General features: G+C 39.5%; 1 non-coding gene across 1 annotated transcript; it reads left to right on the top strand.

Moving 5' to 3' along the window:
• Window positions 1-22288: 22288 nt before the first annotated feature.
• Window positions 22289-22396, top strand: LOC148581368 (small nucleolar RNA R71). Its single transcript, XR_015899691.1, has one exon. It is a non-coding gene; the product is annotated as a small nucleolar RNA R71 (small nucleolar RNA).
• Window positions 22397-22869: the final 473 nt, after the last annotated feature.

Raw genomic sequence — 22869 nt, 5'->3', positions numbered from 1 at the left:
ATAGAAGGATGTGAAAAGAGGGGAAAAATTTTCGAAAATTAATTAAAAGATTTTAAAAAGGAATTTGAAAATTTGATTGAGATTTTCGAAAACTAAGATTGGGAAAGAAATAAAGTGATTTTTGAAAAAAAGATTTTGAAATTAGAAAAAGATATGATTGAAAAAAAATAATTTTGAAAAAGATGTGATTGAAAAGATATGTTTGAAAAGATATGATTGAAAATCAATTTAGAAAAAGAAAGTTTGAAAACTAAAGTTGATTACTTGACTAACAAGAAATTAAAAGATATGATTCTAAAATTTAAAATTTGATCCTTTCTTAATAGGCAAGTAATAACTTGAAAATTTGAAGTAAATCTTGAATTGAAGCAAGGATTTTTGAAAATAGTAAAAATAAATATAAAATGGAAAGAAATTGATTTTGAAAGAGATATGATTGAAAAGATATGATTTGAAAAAGATTTGATTTTGAAAAATATGAAAACTTGAAAAAAAATGTGAATTAAAAACAAAATCTTCCCTCTAGTGTCATCCTGGCGTTAAACGCCCAGAATGGTGCCCATTCTGGCGTTTAACGCCCAAATCTCTACCTTTTTGGGCGTTAAACGCCCAGCCAGGTACCCTGGCTGGCGTTTAAACGCCAGTTTTCCTTCTTCACTGGGCGTTTTGAACGCCCAGCTTTTTCTGTTTGATTCCTCTGCTGAATGTTCTGAATCTTCAATTCTCTGTATTATTGACTTGAAAAGACATAGTTTTGAAAAATATTTTTGAATTTTTGATGATGAGAATCAATAAAAAAATGCAACTAAGATCAAATAAACAATGCATGTAAGACACCAAACTTAAAAGTTTGTATACTAAGGACTATAACAATGTAAAAATGCATGTAAGAAACAACAAAACATACAAAACAAGAGAATTTAAAGATCATAGCAATGGAATCATCAAGAATAACTTGAAGATCAATGAAGAACATGTATGAATTCGAAAAATGCAAGAAGACCAGAAACATGCAATTGACACCAAACTTAAAAATTGATACTAGACTCAAACAAGGAACATAAAATATTTTTGATTTTTATGATTTTATAAATTTTTTTGTGATTTTCGAAACTTATATAGAAAAGAAAATAAAGAGATTCAAAACTTTTAATAAGAATTCCAGGAATCATGCAATGTTAGTCTAAAGCTTCAGTCTAAAAAGGATTAGACATGTTTGGCCAAGCTTCAGCAGGACATTATATTCAATAGCTAAATTGATGAGAATCAATCAGCTTTTGTGATGGTGGGAACATCACCTTGAAACTCTAGAATTCATTCTTAAAAATTCTGAAGAAAAGATACCTAATCTAAGCAACAAGATGAACCGTCAGTTATCCAAACTCGAACAATCCCCGGAAACGGCGCCAAAAACTTGGTGCACAAAATTGTGATCATCAACAATAGCGCCAAAGGACTTGGAGCTCTCAAACGTGAATCACACTTTGTCACAATTCCGCACAACTAACCAGCAAGTGCACTGGGTCGTCCAAGTAATAAACCTTACGTGAGTAAGGGTCGATCCCACGGAGATTGTCGGCTTGAAGCAAGCTATGGTCATCTTGTAAATCTCAGTCAGGCAGATTTAAATGATGATAGAGGATTGATAATTAAAAGATGAATAAAACATAAAATAAAGATAGAGATACTTATGTAATTCATTGGTGGATTTCAGATAAGCGTATGAAGATGCTTTGTTCCTCTTGAACCTCTGCTTTCCTATTGCCTTCTTCCAATCATTCATACTCATTTCCATGGCAAGCTTTATGTTGGGCATCATCGTTGTCAATGGCTACATCCCGTCCTCTCAGTGAAAATGGTTCTGATGCTCTATCACAACATCGGCTAATCAGCTGTCGGTTCTCGATCATGTTGGAATAGGATCCATTGATCCTTTTGCGTCTGTCACACGCCCCACAATCGCGAGTTTGAAGCTCGTCACAGTCATCCCTTCCCAGATCCTACTCGGAATACCACAGACAAGGTTTAGACTTTCCGGATCTCAGGAATGGCTACCAATAATTCTAGCCTATACCACGAAGGTTCTAATCTTAGATTAGAAACCCAAGAGATACGCATTCAAGCCATTGCTAGTAGAACAGAGGTGGTTGTCAGGCACATGTTCATAGGTGAGAATGATGATGAGTGTCACAGATCATCACATTCATCAAGTTGAAGAACGAATGAATATCTTGGAGAAGAAATAGACTTGAGTTGAATAGAAAAACAATAGTACTTTGTATTAATTCATGAAGAACAGCAGAGCTCCACACCTTAATCTATGGTGTGTAGAAACTCCACCGTTGAGAATACATAAGAACAAATAGTGTAAGCATAGCCGAATGGCCAGCCTCAAGGGTCTAAGGACTAAACGTCCCAAGATGCAAAATACAATAGCAAAAGGTCCTATTTATAGAAAACTAGTAGCCTAGGGTTTACAGAAATTAGTAATTAATGTAGAAATCTTCTTCCGGGCCCACTTGGTGTGTGCTTGGGCTGAGCATTGAAGCATTTTCGTGTAGAGACTTTTCTTGGAGTTAAACGTCAGCTTTTGTGCTAGTTTTGGAGTTAAACGCCAGAATTCTTGAGCTAACTTGGAACGCCTGTTTGGGCCATCAAATCTCAGGCAAAGTATGGACTATTATATATTGCTGGAAAGCCCAGGATGTCTACTTTCCAACGCAATTGAGAGCGCGCCAATTGGGCTTCTGTAGCTCCAGAAAATCCACTTGAGTGCAGGGAGGTCAGAATCTAACAGCATCTGCAGTCCTTTTTCAGTCTCTGAATCAGATTTTTGCTCAGGTCCCTCAATTTTAGCCAGAAAATACCTGAAATCACAAAAAAACACACAAACTCATAGTAAAGTCCAGAAGAGTAATTTTTATTTAAAAACTAATAAAAATATAATAAAAACTAATTAAAATATACTAAAAACATACTAAAAACAATGCCAAAAAGTGTATAAATTATCCGCTCATCAACGACCCAGTGCACTTGCTGGTTACTTGTGCGGAGTTGTGAAAAGGAGTTGAGATTACAATCGTTTGTACCAAGTTTTTGGCGCCGTTGAGATTACAATTTCGTGTACCAAGTTTTTGGCGCCGTTGCCGGGGATTGTTCGAGTTTGGACAACTGACGGTTCATCTTGTTGCTCAGATTAGGTAATTTAGTTTATGTTTAAGATTTTTACTTTTTATTTTCGAAAAATTTCAAAAAGAAATTTTTTTTATTTTATTCTTCAAAGTTTTTAAGAATGAATTCTAGAGTTTCATGATGATCTGTTGAAGTCTGGCTGGCTGTGAAGCCATATCTAACCTTTTGGACCGAGGTTTCAACTTATCATCACAAGAGCTTGTTGATTTCTATCAATCTTGCTGTTGAATGTAATGATCTGCTAAGGCTTGGCTGGCCATTGGCCATGTCTAGTGCTTTGGACCAAAGCTTTCATTGAAAGCTTGGCTGGCTAGTAAGCCATGTCTAATTCCTGGACCGGAGTTTTAGACTAACATTGCATGATTCCTGGAATTCTCATCAAGAATTTTGAATTTCTTATTTTCTTTTTCCAAATAATTTTCGAAAAAAACAAAAAAAAAATACAAATTTTTTTTTATAAAATGATAAAAATAAAAAATAATTTGTGTTTCTTGTTTAAGTCTAGTGTCAATTTTTAAGTTTGGTGTCTTGCATGTTTTATTTAATTCCCTGCATTTTTCGAATGTATGAATTATGTTCTACATTAATCTTCAAGTTGTTCTTGATGATTTTCCTTACTCTGATCTTTAAATTCTCTTGTTTTGTGTGTTTTGTTGTTTCTCATATGCATTCTCAATTTGTTAGTGTCTCTAATATAAAAATTTCTAAGTTTGGTGTCTTGGATGCATTGTTTGTTTGATCTTAGTTTTCCATGATTAGTTGCATTTTGATTGTTTCTCATCATTAAAAATTCAAAAAAAAAAATTCAAAATTATGTCTTTTCAAGTTAATAATACAGAGAATTGAAGATTCAGAACATACAGCAGAGAAATTATAGAGAAAAAGCTAGGCGTTCAAAACGCCCAGTGAGGAAGGAAAACTGGCATTTAAACGCCAGCCAGGGTACCTGGCTGGGCGTTAAACGCCCAAAAAGGTAGTATTTTGGGTGTTAAATGCCAGAATGGATACCATTCTGGGCGTTTAACACCAAGAGGGCACAGGAGGGAAGATTTTGTTTTTAATTCAAATCTTTTTCAAATTTTCATAATTTTTCATAATCAAATCTTTTTCAAATCATATCTTTTCAAAATCAAATCCTTTCCATTTTTTTTACTATTTTCGAAAATCCTTGCTAACAATTAGTGATTTGATTCAAAAATTTCTTCCTTGTTAAGAAAGGTTCAATATTTGAATTTTCGAATCATATCTTTTAAATTTCTTTTTAGCCAAGTCATTAATCTTAAAATCAAATCTTTTTAAATTGTTTTTCAATCATATCCGTTCAATCATATCTTTTTAAAACCCTATCTTCTCAATCATATCTTCTCAACCACATCTTTTTCAAAATAATTTTCAATCATATCTTTTTGATTTCTAATTTCAAAATCTTTTTCAAAATCACTTAATGACTTTCTCAATTTTAATTTTCGAAAATCATCAACTGAATTTTCAAAATTTCTTTTAATTATTTCAAATTCTTTTTAATTTACAATTTTTAGTTTTATTTAAAAATTTTTTTTCGAAAATTCTCCCCCCTTCTCACCTTCTTCTATTTAAGAACTAACACTCCCCCTCTCTATAAGTTCGAATTCTCTTATCTCTACCTCCTCCTTCTATTCTTCTTTTCCTCTGACACCTCAAGGAATCTCTATACTGTGACATAGAAGATTCCATACTTTCTTCTTCTCTCTTTCATATGAGCAGGAGCAAAGACAAAGGCATTCTTGTTGAAGCTGATCCTGAACCTGAAAGGACATTGAAGAGAAAGCTAAGAGAAGCTAAAGCACAACTCTCTAGAGAGGACCTAACAGAAATTTTCAAACAAGAAGAAGACATGGCAGCCGAAAATAACAACAATGCCAACAATGCAAGGAAGGTGCTTGGTGACTTTACTGCACCTACTCCTGACTTCTATGGGAGAAGCATCTCTATCCCTGCCATTGGAGCAAACAACTTTGAGCTTAAGCCTCAATTAGTTTCTCTGATACAACATAATTGCAAGTTTCACAGACTTCCGTTGGAAGATCCTCATCAGTTTTTGGTGAAATTTTTGCAAATCTGTGACACTGTCAAGACCAATGGGGTTGATCTCAAGGTCTACAGGCTTATGCTTTTTCCCTTTGCTGTAAGAGATAGAGCTAGAATATGGTTGGATTCACAACCTAAGGAAAGCCTGAACTCTTGGAAAAAGCTGGTCAGTGCTTTTCTGGCCAAATTCTTTCCACCTCAAAAATTGAGTATGCTTAGAGTAGAAGTCCAGACCTTCAGACAGAAGGAAGGTGAATCCCTCTCTGAAGCTTGGGAAAGATACAAGCAATTGATCAGAAGGTGTCCTTCTGACATGCTTTCAGAATGGAGCATCATAGGTATCTTCTATGATGGTATGTCTGAACTGTCCAAGATGTCATTGGACAGCTCTGCTGGAGGATCTCTTCATCTGAAGAAGATGCCTGAAGAAGCCCAGGAACTCATTGAAATGGTTGCAAATAACCAATTCATGTACACTTCTGAAAGGAATCCTGTGAATAATGGGACAAATCAGAAGAAATGAGTTCTTGAGATTGATACTCTGAATGGTATATTGGCTCAGAACAAAATATTGACTCAGCAAGTCAATATGATTTCTCAGAGTCTGTCTGGAAAGCAAGCAGCAACAGGCAGTACCAAAGAAGCTTCATCTGAAGAAGAAGCTTATGATCCTGAGAACCCAGCAATGGAAGAGGTGAATTACATGGTTCCTATGAAAACACCTATAATCCTTCATGGAGAAATCATCCAAATTTCTCATGAAAGGACCAACAGAGGCCTCAACAAGGCTTCAACAACAGTAATGGTGGAAGAAATAGGTTTAGCAATAGCAAGCCTTTTCCATCATCTTCTCAGCAACAGACAGAGAATTCTAAGCAGAGCCAATCTGACTTAGCAACCATAATCTATGATCTAACTAAGACCACTCAAAGTTTCATGACTGAAACAAGGTCCTCTATTAGAAATTTAGAGGCACAAGTGGGTCAGCTGAGTAAGAAAGTTACTGAACTCTCTCCTAGTACTCTCCCAAGCAATACAGAAGAGAACCCAAAGAGAGAATGCAAGGCCATAAACACGTCCCACATGGCCGAATACACAGAGGAGGGAAAGGTAGTGATTTCCACTGAGGAAGACCTCAATAGACATCTACTGGCTTCCAAGGAGTTCCCTAATGAGGAACCATGGAAATCTGAGGCTCATACAAAGACCATAGAGATTCCATTGAATTTCCTTCTGCCATTCATGAGCTCTGATGAGTATTCTTCCTCTGAAGAGGATGAAGATGTTACTGAAGAGCAAGTTGCTAAGTACCTTGGAGCAATCATGAAGCTAAATGCCAAGTTATTTAGTAATGAGACTTGGGAGGATGAACCCCCCTTTGCTCACCAAAGAATTGGATGACTTGACTAGGCAGAGATTACCTCAGAAGAGACAGGATCCTGGAAAGTTCTTAATACCTTGTACCATAGGCACCATGACTTTTGAGAAGGCTCTATGTGACCTAGGGTCAAGTATAAACCTCATGCCACTCTCTGTGATGGAGAAGCTAGGGATCCTTGAGGTACAAGCTACAAGAATCTCACTAGAGATGGCAGACAATCCAAGGAAACAGGCTTATGGACTTGTAGAGGATGTCTTGGTAAAGGTTGAAGGCCACTACATCCCTGCTGATTTCATAATCCTAGACACTGAGAAGTGTATGGATGAATCTATCATCCTTGGCAGACCCTTCCTAGCCACAGCAAAAGCTGTGATTGATGTTGACAGAGGCGAATTGGTCCTTCACGTGAATAAGGACTCCCTTGTGTTTAAAGCTTAAGGATCTCCCTCTGTAACTATGGAGAGGAAGCATGAAAAACTTCTCTCAATGCAGAGTCAAATAGAGCCCCCACATTCAAACTCTAAGTTTGGTGTTGGGAGGCCATCATCATGCTCTGAGTATCTGTGAGGCTCCATGAGAGCCCATTGTCAAGCTATTGACATTAAAGAAGCGCTTGTTGGGAGGCAACCCAATTTTAATTATATCTATTTATTTTCCATTGTTATTTTATGTTTTCTGTAGGTTGATAATCATGTGAAGCCACAAAAACACATGAAAAAGCAAAAATAGAATGAAAAATAGTATTAAAAACAGCACACCTTGGAGGAGAAGCTTACTGGCGTTTAAACGCCAGTAAGGGTAGTAGAATGGGCGTTAAACGCCCAGTCTGGCACTATTCTGGGCGTTTAACGCCAGAAAAGGGAGAAAAGCTGGCGTTTAAACGCCAGAAAGGGGAGAAAAACTGGTGTTAAACGCCAGAAATGGGCAGCAACCTGGCGTTTAACGCCAGGATTGGCAATCAAGGGGGCGTTTACACGCCAACATGGTGCAGGGATGAGAAATCCTTGACACCTCAGGATCTGTGGACCCCACAGTATCCCCACCTACTTCAACTCTCTCTCTCTCTTCTTGACACCTTCCCATAACACCCTTCCCCAAATACCCCTCACCAATCACCTCCATTTCTCTTCCCCATCATCTCTTCACTAATCACCTCCACCCACCCTTCCCCAAAATCCCCACCCACCTCACAATTCAAATTGAAACCACTTCCCCTCCCAAACCCACCCATACATGGCCGAACCCAACCCCTCTCTCCACTCCTATATAAACCAATCTTTAATCCTTCATTTCCACATATCACAAACACTACTTCTCCCCCTTGGCCGAAACCTCTACTACCATACATCTCCCCTAATTCTTCCTCTTCTACTCTTTTCTTTCTTCTTTTTCTCGAGGACGAGCAAACCTTCTAAGTTTGGTGTGGTAAAAGTATTGCTTTTTATTTTTCCATAACCATTTATGGCACCAAAGGCCGGAGAAACCTCTAGAAAGAGGAAAGGGAAGGTAAAAGCTTCCACCTCTGAGTCATGGAAGATGGAGAGATTCATCTCAAGGGTACATCAAGACCACTTCTATGAAGTTGTGGCCAAGAAGAAGGTGATATCCGAGGTCCCTTTCAAGCTCAAAAAGGGTGAATATCTGGAGATCCGACATGAGATTCGAAGAAGAGGTTGGGACTCACCAACCCCATTCAACAAGTCGGGATCTTAATGGTTCAAGAGTTCTATGCCAATGCATAGATCACCAAGAACCATGATCAAAGTGTGAACCCGGACCCAAAGAATTGGCTTACAATGATCCAGGGGAAATGCTTAGATTTCAGCCCAAAAAATGTAAGGTTGGCATTCAACTTGCCCATGATGCAAGGAGATGCACGCCCCTACACTAGAAGGGTCAACTTTGATCAAAGGTTGGACCAAGTCTTTATAGACATTTGTGAAGAGGGCGCTCAATGGAAGAGAGATTCAAAAGGGAAGCCGGTTTAACTAAGAAGGCTTGACCTCAAGCCCGTGGCTAGGGGATGGTTGGAGTTCATCCAACACTCAATCATTCCCACTAGCAACCGGTCTGAAGTTACTATAGACCGGGCTATCATGATCCATAGCATCATGATTAGAGAGGAAGTAGAAGTTCATGAGGTTATATCCCTTGAACTCTACAAGGTGGCGGACAAGTCCTCTACTTTGGCAAGGTTAGCCTTCCCTCATCTCATTTGTCAACTCTGCAATTCAGCTGGAATTGACATAGAGGAAGACATCCTCATTGATGAGGACAAGCCCATCACTAAGAAAAGAATGGAGCAAACAAGAGAGCCCACTCATGGACCTCACCAAGAGCATGAGAAAATTCCTCATCGTGAAATCCCTGAGATGCCTCAAGGGATGCACTTTTCTCCACAAAACTATTGGGAGTAAATCAACACCTCCCTAGGAGAATTAAGTTCCAATATGGGACAACTAAGGGTGGAGCACCAAGAGCATTCCATCCTCCTCCATGAAATTAGAGAAGACCAAAGAGTCATGAGGGAGGAGCAACAAAGGCAAGGAAGAGACATTGAAGAGCTCAAGCACTCCATAAAATCTTCAAGAGGAAGAACAAGTCGCCATCACTAAGGTGGACCCATTCTTTAATTTCCTTGTTCTTATTTTTCTGTTTTTCGAAAATTATGCTTTATGTTCTATCTATGTTTGTGTCTTTATTACATGATCATTAGTGTCTAGTGTCTATGCCTTAAAGCTATGAATGTCCTATGAATCCATCACCTTTCTTAAATAAAAAATGTTTTTAATTGCAAAAGAAAAAGAAGTACATGAATTTCAAATTTTAAAATAGTTTAATTATTTTGATGTGGTGGCAATACTTTTTGTTTTTTGAATGAATGCTTGAACAATGCAAATTTTTGAATTTGTTGTTTATGAATGTTAAAATTGTTGGCTCTTGAAAGAATGATGAAAAAGGAGAAATGTTATTGATAATATGAAAAATCATAAAATTGATTCTTGAAGCAAGAAAAAGCAGTGAAAAGCTTGCGAAAAAAAAAACATCTGGCAAAAAAAATAAATAAAAGAAAAAGAAAGAAAAAGAAAAAGCAAGCAGAAAAAGCCAGTAACCCTTTAAACCAAAAGGCAAGGGTAAAAAGGATCCAAGGCTTTGAGCATTAATGGATAGGAGGGCCCACAGGAATAAAATCCTGGCCTAAGCGGCTAAACCAAGCTGTCCCTAACCATGTGCTTGTGGCATGAAGGTGTCAATTGAAAAGCTTGAGACTGAGTGGTTAAAGTCGTGGTCCAAAGCAAAAAGAGTGTGCTTAAGAACTCTGGACACCTCTAATTGGGGACTCTAGCAAAGCTGAGTCACAATCTGAAAAGGTTCACCCGGTTTTGTGTCTGTGGCATTTATGTATCCGGTGGTAATACTGGAAAACAAAATGCTTAGGGTCACGGCCAAGACTCATAAAGTAACTGTGTTCAAGAATCAACATACTGAACTAGGAGAATCAATAACACTATCTGAATTCTGAGTTCCTATAGAAGCCAATCATTCTGAACTTCAAAGGATAAAGTGAGATGCCAAAACTGTTCAGAAGCAAAAAGCTACTAGCCCCGCTCATCTAATTAAAACTGATCTTCATAGATGTTTTCAGAATTTATTGTATATTCTCTTCTTTTTATCATACTTTGTTTTTAGTTTCTTGGGGACAAGCAACAATTTAAGTTTGGTGTTGTGATGAGCGGATAATTTATATGCTTTTTGGCATTATTTTTTAGGTAGTTTTCAGTATGTTTTAGTTACTTTTTATTATATTTTTATTAGTTTTTAAATAAAAATCACATTTTTGGACTTTACTATGAGTTTGTGTGTTTTTCTGTGATTTCAGGTATTTTCTAGCTGAAATTGAGGGACCTGAGCAAAAATCTGATTCAGAGGCTGAAAAAGGACTGCAGATGCTGTTGGATTCTGACCTCCCTGCACTCGAAATAGATTTTTTGGAGCTACAAAAGCCCAATTGGCGCGCTCTCAATTGCTTTGGAAAGTAGACATCCTGGGCTTTCCAGCAATATATAATAGTCCATACTTTGCTTGAGTTTTAATAACGCAAACTGGCATTTAAGCGCCAATTTTCTACCCTATTCTGGCGTTAAACGCCAGAACTGGCATAAAAGCTGGAGTTAAACGCCCAAACTGGCACCAGAGTTGGCGTTTAACTCCAAGAAAAGTCTCTACATGTGAAAGCTTCAATGCTTAGCCCAAGCACACACCAAGTGGGCCTGGAAGTGGATTTCTGCATCATTTACTCATTTCTGTAAACCCTAGGTTACTAGTTCATTATAAATAGGACCTTTTACTATTGTATTTGAATCTTGGTTATTCTGGTTCCCCCTCTGGGGCCGAAGCCAATGACCACCATTATCACTTATGTATTTTCAACGGTGGAGTTTTTACACCCCATAGATTAAGGTGTGGAACTCTGCTATTCTTCATGAATTAATGCAAAGTACTATTGTTTTTCTATTCAATTCAAGCTTATTCTTATTCCAAGATATTCACTCGCACTTCAACCTGATGAATGTGATGATCCGTGACACTCATCATCATTCTCACCTATGAACGCGTGCCTGACAACCATTTCCGTTCTATCTGCAATAGCTTGAGTGTGTATCTCTTAGCCTCCTGGTTCACGATCAGAGACTTCGTGGTATTGGCTAGAATTATTGGTGGCCATTCCTGAGATCCGGAAAGTCTAAACCTTGTCTTTGGTATTCCGATTAGGATCTGGGAAGGGATGGCTGTGACGAGCTTCAAACTCGCGAGCGTTGGGCGTAGTTGACAGACGCAAAAGGATCAATGGATCCTATTCCAACATGATCGAGAACTGACAGATGATTAGCCGTGCAGTGACAGAGCATTTGGACCATTTTCACTGAGAGGACGGACGGTAGCCATTGACAACGGTGATCCCCCAACATACAGCTTGCCATGGAAAGGAGTATGAATGATTGAATGAAGGTAGTAGGAAAGCAGAAATTCAAAAGGAGCAAAGCATCTCCATACGCTTATCTGGAATTCTCACCAATGAATGACATAAGTATTTCTATCTTATTTTGTATTTATCTTTTAGTTATCAACATCCCATAACCATTTGAATCTGCCTGACTGAGATTTACAAGATGACCATAGCTTGCTTCAAGCCGACAATCTCCGTGGGATCGACCCTTACTCACGTAAGGTTTATTACTTGGACGACCCAGTACACTTGCGGGTTAGTTGTGCGGAGTTGTGAAAAGGAGTTGAGATTACAATCGTGCGTACCAAGTTTTTGGCACCGTTGAGATCACAATTTCGTGCACTAGTAGGCTTATTTGGGATAAGTGAGCTAAACAAGTAATGGCCTTAATCATATGCATGCATATAAATACATTAAGCATTGGACATATAAGATGAAACAAAATAAAGATTACAATCATAGAGAAGTGAACACACAAGAATAAAATATTTATGGTTAAATGATGTAACCATGTAATTAGGCTCAAAATCTCACGGGTTGTGTGTTCTTAGCTTTTTAAACTATGTTCCAATTACAACTTCAAACAAATTTAACACAAAAGTTTTGATTTAAATTAGTGAAAATATATATTTTTTTTAAATTAGGGTCTTAAGTGAAACTTATTATTTTTCAACCAAATAGAACATGCATGCAACTAATTATTACTATGCAATCTATTCTAAAGAAAAACTAACTAATATCCTATTTTATTGGTGTTTAAGGAAAAAGAAATTACCTCCGGAAGTCAGGTACTGATTGACCTCCCCACACTTAAAGCTTTGCACCGTCCTCGGTGCCATCTGTCAGGAACAAAGGGGGGCTGGTAGCAGCATCTCCACCATCGGGACCGTCATGGCTCCCTGTGCTGGTAAATGAGGTAGAGTCTGGGGTGTCTAGGTCTTCTCTAGGTGGGTGGGAACTAACAAGTAGCTCCTTGAGGTATGTAAATCTGCGCTTATTACGACGCTCTCTTTGCTTTCCTTTCCGGTCAAGCCGGTCTAGCCTCTCGAGTATCTGATGGAGCAGTTGGTTTGTTGAAGGTGCTTGTGATGTGGAAGAAGAAGGAATATCTTCTGCTGGTTCTGTGCTCCGGTTGATAGTGGCTGCTAGATGTCTGATATACTTCCCGTTAGGGACGTATTGATCATCTCGTGTAATCATGGCCTTGGTGTCCCCAGCTCTATAGGAGACTCCGGCTGCTGAGACTAGATCTGAAACCAAGGCGGGAAAAGGTAGGTTGCCCGCAATTTGTACGTGTCCCATAGCATGCCGAATGTGTCTTGGTAAATTGAGGTGTTGTTTTGTAAGGATACACCAGAGTAAAACAGCCATGTCTACAGTGAAAGAGGACTCATGAGTGCTCAGAAAGACATAATGAGACATAATTTGTGCCTATACTCGAGCCTTCAAGGTGAGTGCGGAAGCCGATATGCCCTTAGGTCGGGAACGATGGTATCCGTAGATCCATATGCTGCCAGGTTGTGCGATAACTCTGAGAACGACATCCCAGTCAAATTGGTATGTCTGGCACTTGAATGAGGCTTCTTGAAATGCGTCCAATCCTTCTGGAGCAAGGGGAAGATCTAAAGCTTGTTGAATGGCCTCTTCAGTTATGAGGACTTGCTTCTGACGGACATAGACAGACTGCATGGTTGGCATGTGAAAATTGGAGTAGAATTCAACTACCCATGAAAGATTAACCTGCCGTGGCTGTCTCTGTAGGAATCCCATTGTCTGTGCTCGATGCGGGGCTCAACAATTTTAGCAATGTTGGTTGGGAGGATGAGAATGTGCTCATTGTTATAGTTCCTTGCTGCTAGGATGGGGAACATCTGCTCACAGTAGCGGTTAGTAAACCGCGCAGTGTCCTTTGCTGGAAAGGCTTTTTCTTTTTCATTGACCTTAATGATCCTCTTGATTCGTTTTGTTGAGGGTTTCACCGCTGTTGAAGATGGCTCTTCCACTAATGTTCTTTTTGTTCCTCTCCTTGCTGGTAGTTTAGAAGTAGCTTTCTCTTTACCTTTCTTGGTGGCCATCCTGAAAAAGGAAAGAGAAAGTAATATGTAAAGCTAAGGGTTCGGGCAAGGGAGTGAACATTATGGGTGATAATCAATGCACGGTAAAGAAGGATGTCGTTAACACATGGTCTAGACTACATGTGAAAAGTTCATCAGAGGTAATATAGCAAGTGCATGTGATGGCAATTAAATGCAAGATGTTTATTGGCATGCCGGCAAAGGCATGAGTAGCATAGATCAATCATTCAATGTCCAAGTTAGATTACCAAGCCTTTCAAACTAATAATGTGTTTGTATTGACAATTATATATAATTAATAAAATATAAAAGGGGTTTTGTGAAAAATAGGCATTAGAGTAGTAGAATAGAAAGATTTAAAATAATGCGTAATGCCATACGGGCGTTTTCACAAACACATAGCATGCATGGTAAATATGTTATTGAAAGTAGGAATTTGAACATGCAAGCAACCCTTATGAAAAGTAATATATAATTGTCAAACAATTCCACAATAACTCACAAGCAAAATATAAAAGAAAATAATCACCTAATTAAATTTCTAACACCAATTAAAGGAATAAAAAGAAAAGAAAAGAAAGAAAAGGAAAATATAGATAATGAAAGTGAAAAGAAAAAAAGAAAACATAAAAAATAATAAAGGAAAAGTAAAAAGTAAAGAAAGAAAGAAAAGAACCTTGATAATGGATGTGCAAAATAAGGGAGGAGAAAGTAAAAAGTGAGAATGGGTAGAGAAGGAAGAAGGGAGAAGAAAGAAATAAGAAGGGAAAAAGAAAAATTAGGATTTGGGGAAGAAAAGATATGATATTTGGCTGATCTGGATAAGCTGTGCGCCACATGTGATGCGGACAAATGGGTCACGCGGTCGCGTGGTGTGTGATTTTTGTTAAGTGACGCGGACGCATGGGTCACGCGATTGCGTGGCCTGATTTGCGCGAGTGCAGGCTCGCGTACGCGCGACTCTCTGTTTCAAACTCATTTTGCCAAAATTTAGGGTGACGCGTTCGCGTGGGTGACGCGATAGCGTGAATGGCCATATTTTGAGGACGACGCGGCCGCGTGGGGCACGCGGTCGCGTTATAGGGTTGGTGCATCTAGCATCATTCCAGCCCCACTCCATCGTAACTTATTGCCATACACCTCTTTTACGTCGATTTTTAGGGGCACGCGTTCACGTGGGTGACGCGGACGCGGTCGCGTGGGCATGTTTGTGCCTAAGGCACGCCTCCAGCCATGCTTTCGCGTGACTTTCTGTTCAATTCTCTTTTCTTCTTAATGCACCTATGACGCGGACGCGTCAGCGACGCTTAGCGTCGCGTGCGAAATTTTATTTTATTTTATTTTTTTATGCAGTATGCAGAATGCAAAATGCAGAATATATGCAACTATATGCAGAGATTATGAGAAGAGTCATTAACGAAAATTAAATAGAATAAAGTATAATAAAACTAAGATTGAAACGGAACGATCATATCATGGTGGGTTGTCTCCCACTAGCACTTTGCTTTTACATCCTTAAGTTGGACGCTCTTCAGACTCATTCCGCTTCTGTTGGTGGGTATTCCAAGAGGAAGACCTCTAGTTCCTTGTGATCCTTCGTCTTCTTACCATGATAAAGCTTTAGACGATCTCCATTGACCTTTAGAAATTTGGAGCTAGAAGGATGACGCAGGTGGAAAACTCCGTATGGCTCTGCCTTTTCTACTCTGTATGGACCTTCCCATCTTGATCTCAGTTTACCTGGCATAAGCCTCAGTCTGGAGTTATAAAGAAAAACTAACTCCCCTGGTCTGAATTCTCCCCTTTTTATGTGCTTGTCATGGACAGCCTTCATCTTTTCTTTGTATCTCCTGGAGTTGTCATATGCTTCTAGGCGAAGATTCTCCAATTCTGCTAGTTGCAGCTTTCTTTCAGCACTAGATTCTTCATAGTTCATGTTGCACTCCCTCACAGCCTAGAAAGCCTTGTGTTCCACCTCCACTGGAAGGTGGCAAGCGTTTCCATATACTAAGCAGAAGGGGCTCATCCTAATGGATGTTTTGTACGCTGTTCTATATGCCCAGAGTGCATCTTGTAGCCTAGCACTCCAGTCCTTCCTATTAGGTTTTACTATCTTTTCCAGAATACGCTTTATCTCTCTGTTAGAGACTTCTGCTTGCTGGTGCACGAAATTGTGATCTTAGGCAACGGCGCCAAAAACTTGGTAGGCACGTCTTAACAAATCGTTTTTCATTCACAACTTTGATACAACTAACCAGCAAGTGCACTGGGTCGTCCAAGTAATAAACCTTACGTGAGTAAGGGTCGATCCCACGGAGATTGTTGGTATGAAGCAATCTATGGTCACCTTGTAAATCTCAGTCAGGCGGATATAAAATAGTTATGGAGTTTTCGAACATAAATAATAAATAGATAGAAAATAAGGATAGAAACACATATGTATATCATTGGTGAGAATTTCAGATAAGTGTATAGAGATGCTTTCGTTCCTCTGAACCTCTGCTTTCCTGCAGTCTTCATCCAATCAGTCTTACTCCTTTCCATGGCTGGCTTTATGTAAGGACATCACTGTTGTCAATGGCTACTTTTTATCCTCTCTGGAAAATGGTCCAAATGCTCTGTCACAGCACGGCTAATCATCTGAGGTTCTCGATCATACTGGAATAGGATTCACCCTCCTTTTGCGTCTGTCACTACGCCCAGCACTCGCGAGTTTGAAGTTCGTCACAGTCATTCAATCCCAGAGTCCTACTCGGAATACCACAGACAAGGTTTAGACTTTCCGGACTCTCATGAATGCCGCCATCAATCTAGCTTATACCACGAAGATTCTGATTAAGAGATCCAAGAGATACTCATTCAATATAAGGTAGAACGGAAGTGGTTGTCAGGCACGCGTTCATAGGGAATGATGATGATTGTCACGTTCATCACATTCAGGTTGAAGTGCGAATGAATATCTTAGAAGCGGAATAAGTTGAATTGAATAGAAAAACAGTAGTACTTTGCATTAATCTTTGAGGAACAACAGAGCTCCACACCTTAATCTATGGAGTGCAGAAACTCTACCGTTGAAAAATACATAAGTGAACATAGGGTAAGCATGGCCGAGTGGCCAGCCTCCCATGGAGGTCTAGAGATCTAAAAATGATCAAAAGATTTCTAATACAATAGTAAAAAGTCCTATTTATAATAAACTAATTACTAGGGTTTACAGAAGTAAGTAATTGATGCATAAATCAACTTCCGGGGCCCACTTGGTGTGTGCTTGGGCTGAGCTTTAATGTTACACGTGTAGAGGTCAATCTTGGAGTTGAACGCCAGTTTGTAACGTATTTCTGGGGTTCAACTCTGGCTTGTGATGTGTTTCTGGCGTTTAACTCCAGACAGCAGAATAGAACTGGCGTTCAACGCCCTTTTACGTCATCTAAACTCGGCCAAAGTATGGACTATTATATATTAATGGAAATCCCTGGATGTCTACTTTCCAACACAATTGGAAGCGCGCCGTTTTGAGTTCTGTAGCTCCAGAAAATCCACTTTGAGTGCAGGGAGGTCAGAATCCAACAGCATCAGCAGTCCTTCTTCAACCTCTGAATCTGATTTTTGCTCAAGTCCCTCAATTTCAGCCAGAAAATACCTGAAATCACAGAAAAACACACAAACTCATAGTAAAGTCCAGAAATGTGACTTTAACATAAAAACTAATGAAAATATCCTTAAAAGTAACTAGATTCTACTAAAAACATACTAAAAACAATGCCAAAAAGCGTATAAATTATTCGCTCATCACAACACCAAACTTAAATTGTTGCTTGTCCCCAAGCAACTGAAAATCAAATAGGATAAAAAGAAGAGAATATACTATAAATTCCAAACTATCAATGAAACATAGCTCCAATTAAATGAGCGAGACTTCTAGCTTTTTGCCTCTTGAATAGTTTTGGCATCTCACTTTATCCATTGAAGTTCAGAATGATTGGCATCTATAGGAACTCAGAGTTCAGATAGTGTTATTGATTCTCCTAGTTCAGTATGATGATTCTTGAACACAGCTATTTTATGAGTCTTGGCCGTGGCCCTAAGCACTTTGTTTTCCAGTATTACCACCGGATACATAAATGCCACAAACACATAATTGGGTGAACCTTTTCAGATTGTGACTCAGCTTTGCTAAAGTCCCCAATTAGAGGTGTCCAGGGTTCTTAAGCACACTCTTCTTTTGCTTTGGACCTTGACTTTAACCGCTCAGTCTCAAGTTTTCACTTGACACCTTCACGCCACAAGCACATGGTTAGGGACAACTTGGTTTAGCCGCTTAGGCCAGGATTTTATTCCTTTAGGCCCTCCTATCCACTGATGCTCAAAGCCTTGGGATCCTTTTTATTTATCCTTGCCTTTTGGTTTTAAGGGTTATTGGCTTTTTGCTCTTGCCTTTTAGTTTTAAGAGCTTTTGGCTTTTTCTGCTTGCTTTTTCTTTTTACTTTTTTTTTGCCTATATTTGTTTTCTTTTTTTTTTTCTGCAAGCTTTGTTCTTTGCTGCTTTTTCTTGCTTCAAGAATCATTTTTATGATTTTTCAGATTATCAAATAACATGTCTCCTTATCATCATTCTTTCAAGAGCCAACATATTTAACATTCTTAAACAACAACTTCAAAAGACATATGCACTGTTCAAGCATTCATTCAGAAAACAAAAAGTATTGTCACCACATCAATATAATTAAACTAAGTTCAAGGATAAATTCGAAACTCATGTACTTCTTGTTCTTTTGAATTAAAACAGTTTTCATTTAAGAGAGGTGATGGATTCATAGGACATTCATAACTTTAAGACAAAGTTACTGACTACTAATGATCATGTAATAAGACACAAACATGGATAAGCACTTAACATAGAGAAAATGAAAAACAGAGAATGTAAGAACAAGGAATGAGTCCACCTTAGTGATAGTGGCGTTTCCTTCTTGAGGAACCAATGATGTCCTTGAGCTCTTCTATGTCTCTTCCTTGTCTTTGTTGCTCCTCCCTCATTGCTTTTTGATCTTCTCTTATTTCATAAAGGATGATGGAGTGCTCTTGATGTTCCACCCTTAGTTGTCCCATGTTGGAACTTAATTCTCCTAGGGAGGTGTTGATTTGCTCCCAATAGTTTTGTGGAGGAAAATGCATTTGCGGCATCTCCGGGATCTCATGGTGATGAGCTTCATGCGTCTCTTGAGATCCATGAATGGGCTCTCTTGCTTGCTCCATCCTTTTCTTAGTGATGGGCTTCTCTTCCTCAATGGGAATGTCTCCTTCTATGAAAGCTCCAGCTGTGTAACATAGATGGCAAATAAGATGAGGAAAAGCTAGCCTTGCCCCAGGAGAGGGCTTTTCGGCTATTTTGTAGGATTCAAGGGAGATGACTTCATGAACTTCTACTTCCTCTCCAATCATGATGCTATGAATCATGATGGCCCGATCCACAGTAACTTCAGATCGGTTGCTAGTGGGGATGATGGAGCGTTGGATGAACTCCAACCATCCTCTAGCCACAGGCTTGAGGTCCAGTCTTCTTAATTGAACCGGCTTGCCTTTGGAGTCAATCTTCCATTGAGCTCCTTCCACACATATGTCCCTGAGGACTTGGTCCAACCTTTGATTAAAGTTGACCCTTCTAGTGTAGGGGCGTGCATCTCCTTGCATCATAGGCAAGTTAAACGCCAACCTCACATTTTCGGGATTAAAATCTAAGTATTTTCCCCGAACCATTGTAATATAATTCTTTGGGTTTGGGTTTTTACTTTGATCATGGTTCCTAGTGATCCATGCATTGGCATAGAACTCTTGAACCATTAGGATGCCGACTTGTTGGATGGAATTTGTTAGAACTTCCCAACCTCTTCTTTGGATTTCATGTCAGATCTCCGGATACTCATTCTTCTTGAGCTTGAAAGGGACCTCGGGGATCACCTTCTTCTTGGCCACAACATCATAGAAGTGGTCTTGATGAGCTTTGGAGATGAATCTTTCCATCTCCCATGACTCGGAGGTGGAAGCTTTTGTCTTCCCTTTCCCTTTTCTAGAGGATTCTCCGGTCTTGGGTGCCATCAATGGTAAATGGAAAAACAAAAAGCTTATGCTTTTACCACACCAAACTTAAAATATTGCTCTCCCTCGAGCAAGAGAAGAAAGAATAGATGAAGAAGAAGAAGAAAATATAGAGGAGAGGGGGGAGAGATTGAGGTGATTGGTGAAGAGTTTTGGGGAAGAGTGTTTATGGGATTATGTGAAAGAGGGGTGAGAAGAAGTGAGTGGAGGTAGGTGGGGATCCTGTGGGGTCCACAGATCCTAAGGTGATCCTGTGGGGTCCATAAATCCTGAGGTGTTCAAGAATTTATAACCTTGCACCAAATTAGGCATGCAAAATGCCCTTGCACACAACTCTGGGCGTTCAGCGCCAGATTGGTGCTTGTTCTGGGCGTTGAAGGCCCATTTGTTGCCCATTTCTGGCGTTGAATGCCAGAACCATGCTTGTTCTGGGCGTTCAGTGCCAGCTCTTCTCCAGGGTGCAATTCTGACGTTCAAACGCCCAGATGCTGCCCATTTTGGGCGTTCAGCGCCAGAACCATGCTCTGTTCTGGCGTTGAACGCCAGCCAGATGCTTCTTACTGGCGTTTAAACGCCAGTAAGGTCTTCCTCCAGGGTGTGATTTTTCTTCTGCTGTTTTTGATTCCGTTTTCAATTTTTATATTTATTTTGTGACTCCACATGATCATGAACCTGATAAAACATGAAAGAACAAGAAAAATTAGATAAATAAAAATTGGGTTGCCTCCCAACAAGCGCTTCTTTAATGTCAATAGCTTGACAGTGGGCTCTCATGGAGTCTCACAGATGTTTAGAGCATTGTTGAGACTTCCCAACACCAAACTTAGAGTTTGGATATGGGAGTTCAACACCAAACTTAGAGTTTGGTTGTGGCCTCCCAACACCAAACTTAGAGTTTGACTGTCGGGGCTCTAGTTGACTCTGTTTTGAGAGAAGCTTACTGTGCCTCTTTTCCATGTTTACAGAAGGGTAACCTTGAGTTGTAAACACAAGGGAGTCCTCATTCAATTGAAGGACTAATTCACCTCTGTCAACATCAATCACAGCTCTTGTTGTGGCTAGGAAAGGTCTTCCAAGGATGATGGATTCATCCTCATCCTTCTCAGTATCAAGGATTATGAAATCAGCAGGGATGTAAAGGCCTTCAACCTTTACTAACACGTCCTCTACTTGTCCATAAGCCTGTTTTCTTGAATTGTCTGCCATCTCTAATGAGATTTTAGTAGCTTGCACCCCAAAGATTCCCAGTTTCTCTATTACAGAGAGGGGCATGAGGTTTATCCCTGAACCAAGGTCACACAGAGCCTTTTCAAAGATCATGTTGCCTATGTTACAAGGTATTACGAACTTTCCAGGATCCTGTTTCTTCTGAGGCAATGTCAGTTGATCCAGATCACTTAGTTCATTGGTGAACAAGGGAGGTTCATCTTCCCAAGTCTCAATACCAAATAATTTTGCATTCAGCTTCATGATTGCACCAAGGTACTTGGTAACTTGCTCTTCAGTAACATCCTCATTTTCTTCAGAAGATGAATACTCGTCAGAGCTCATGAAGGGCATAAGGAGGCTCAATAGAATCTCTATGGTCTCTAGATGAGTCTCAGATTCCTTTGGTTCCTCAAAGGGAAACTCCTTATTGATCACTGGACGTCCCAGGAGGTCTTCCTCAATGGGATTTACGTCCTCCCCTTCCTCTCCAGGTTCGGCCGTGTTGACTATGTCAATGGCCTTGCACTCTCCTTTTGGATTTTCTTCTGTATTGCTTGGGAGAGTACTAGGAGGGATTTCAGTGATCCTTTTACTCAGCTGGCCCACTTGTGCTTCCAAATTTCTAATGGAGGACCTTGTTTCATTCATGAAACTTACAGTGGCCTTAGATAGATCAGAGACTAAGTTTGCTAAATTAGAGGTATTTTGTTCAGAGTTCTCTGTCTGTTGTTGAGTGGATGATGGAAAAGGTTTACTATTGTTAAACCTATTTCTTCCACCATTATTAAAGCCTTGTTGAGGCTTTTGTTGATCCTTCCATGAGAGATTTGGGTGATTTCTCCATGAGGGGTTATAGGTGTTTCCATAAGGTTCACCCATGTAATTCACCTCTGCTATTGCAGGGTTTTCAGGATCATAAGCTTTTTCTTCAGAAGATGCCTCTTGAGTACTGTTGGATGCAGCTTGCATTCCATTCAGACTCTGAGAAATCATATTGACTTGCTGAGTCAATATTTTATTCTGAGCCAATATGGCATTCAGAGTATCAATTTTAAGAACTCCCTTCTTCATAGGCGTCCCATTACTCACAGGATTTCTCTCAGAAGTGTACATGAACTGGTTATTAGCAACCATGTCAATGAGTTCTTGAGCTTCTGTAGGCGTTTTCTTTAGGTGAATGGATCCACCTGCAGAGGTATCCAATGACATTTTAGCTAATTCAAACAGACCATCATAGAATATGTCCAATATGGTCCATTCTGAAAGCATGTCAGAAGGACACTTTTTGGTCAGTTCTTTGTATCTCTCCCAAGCTTCATAGAGGGATTCACCTTCTTTCTGTCTGAAGGTCTGAACATCCACTCTAAGCTTACTCAGCTTTTGAGGAGGAAAGAACTTGGCTAAGAAAGCCTTGACCAGCTTATCCCAAGAGTTCAGGCTATCCTTAGGTTGAGAGTCCAACCATATTCTAGCTCTGTCTCTCACAGCAAAAGGGAAAAGCATGAGCCTGTAGACTTCAGGATCTACTCCATTAGTCTTAACAGTATCACAGATCTGCAAGAATTCAGTTAAGAACTGAAAAGGATCTTCAGATGGAAGTCCATGAAACTTGCAGTTCTGCTGCATCAGAGAAACTAATTGAGGTTTCAGCTCAAAATTGTTTGCTCCAATGGCAGGAATGGAGATGCTTCTTCCATGTAAATTGGAATTAGGTGCAGTAAAGTCACCAAGCATCCTCCTTGCATTATTATTATTTTTGGCTGCCATCTCCTCTTCCTGTTCGAAAATTTCTGAAAGGTGCTTGCTGGATTGTTGTAATTTAGCTTCTCTTAGTTTCCTCTTCA

The sequence above is a fragment of the Arachis ipaensis genome, chromosome B10 (genome assembly GCF_059453495.1).
Source record: "Arachis ipaensis isolate K30076 ecotype BB chromosome B10, ASM5945349v1, whole genome shotgun sequence".
Taxonomy (NCBI): domain Eukaryota; kingdom Viridiplantae; phylum Streptophyta; class Magnoliopsida; order Fabales; family Fabaceae; genus Arachis; species Arachis ipaensis.
This window is presented reverse-complemented; position numbering and strand designations above follow the sequence as displayed.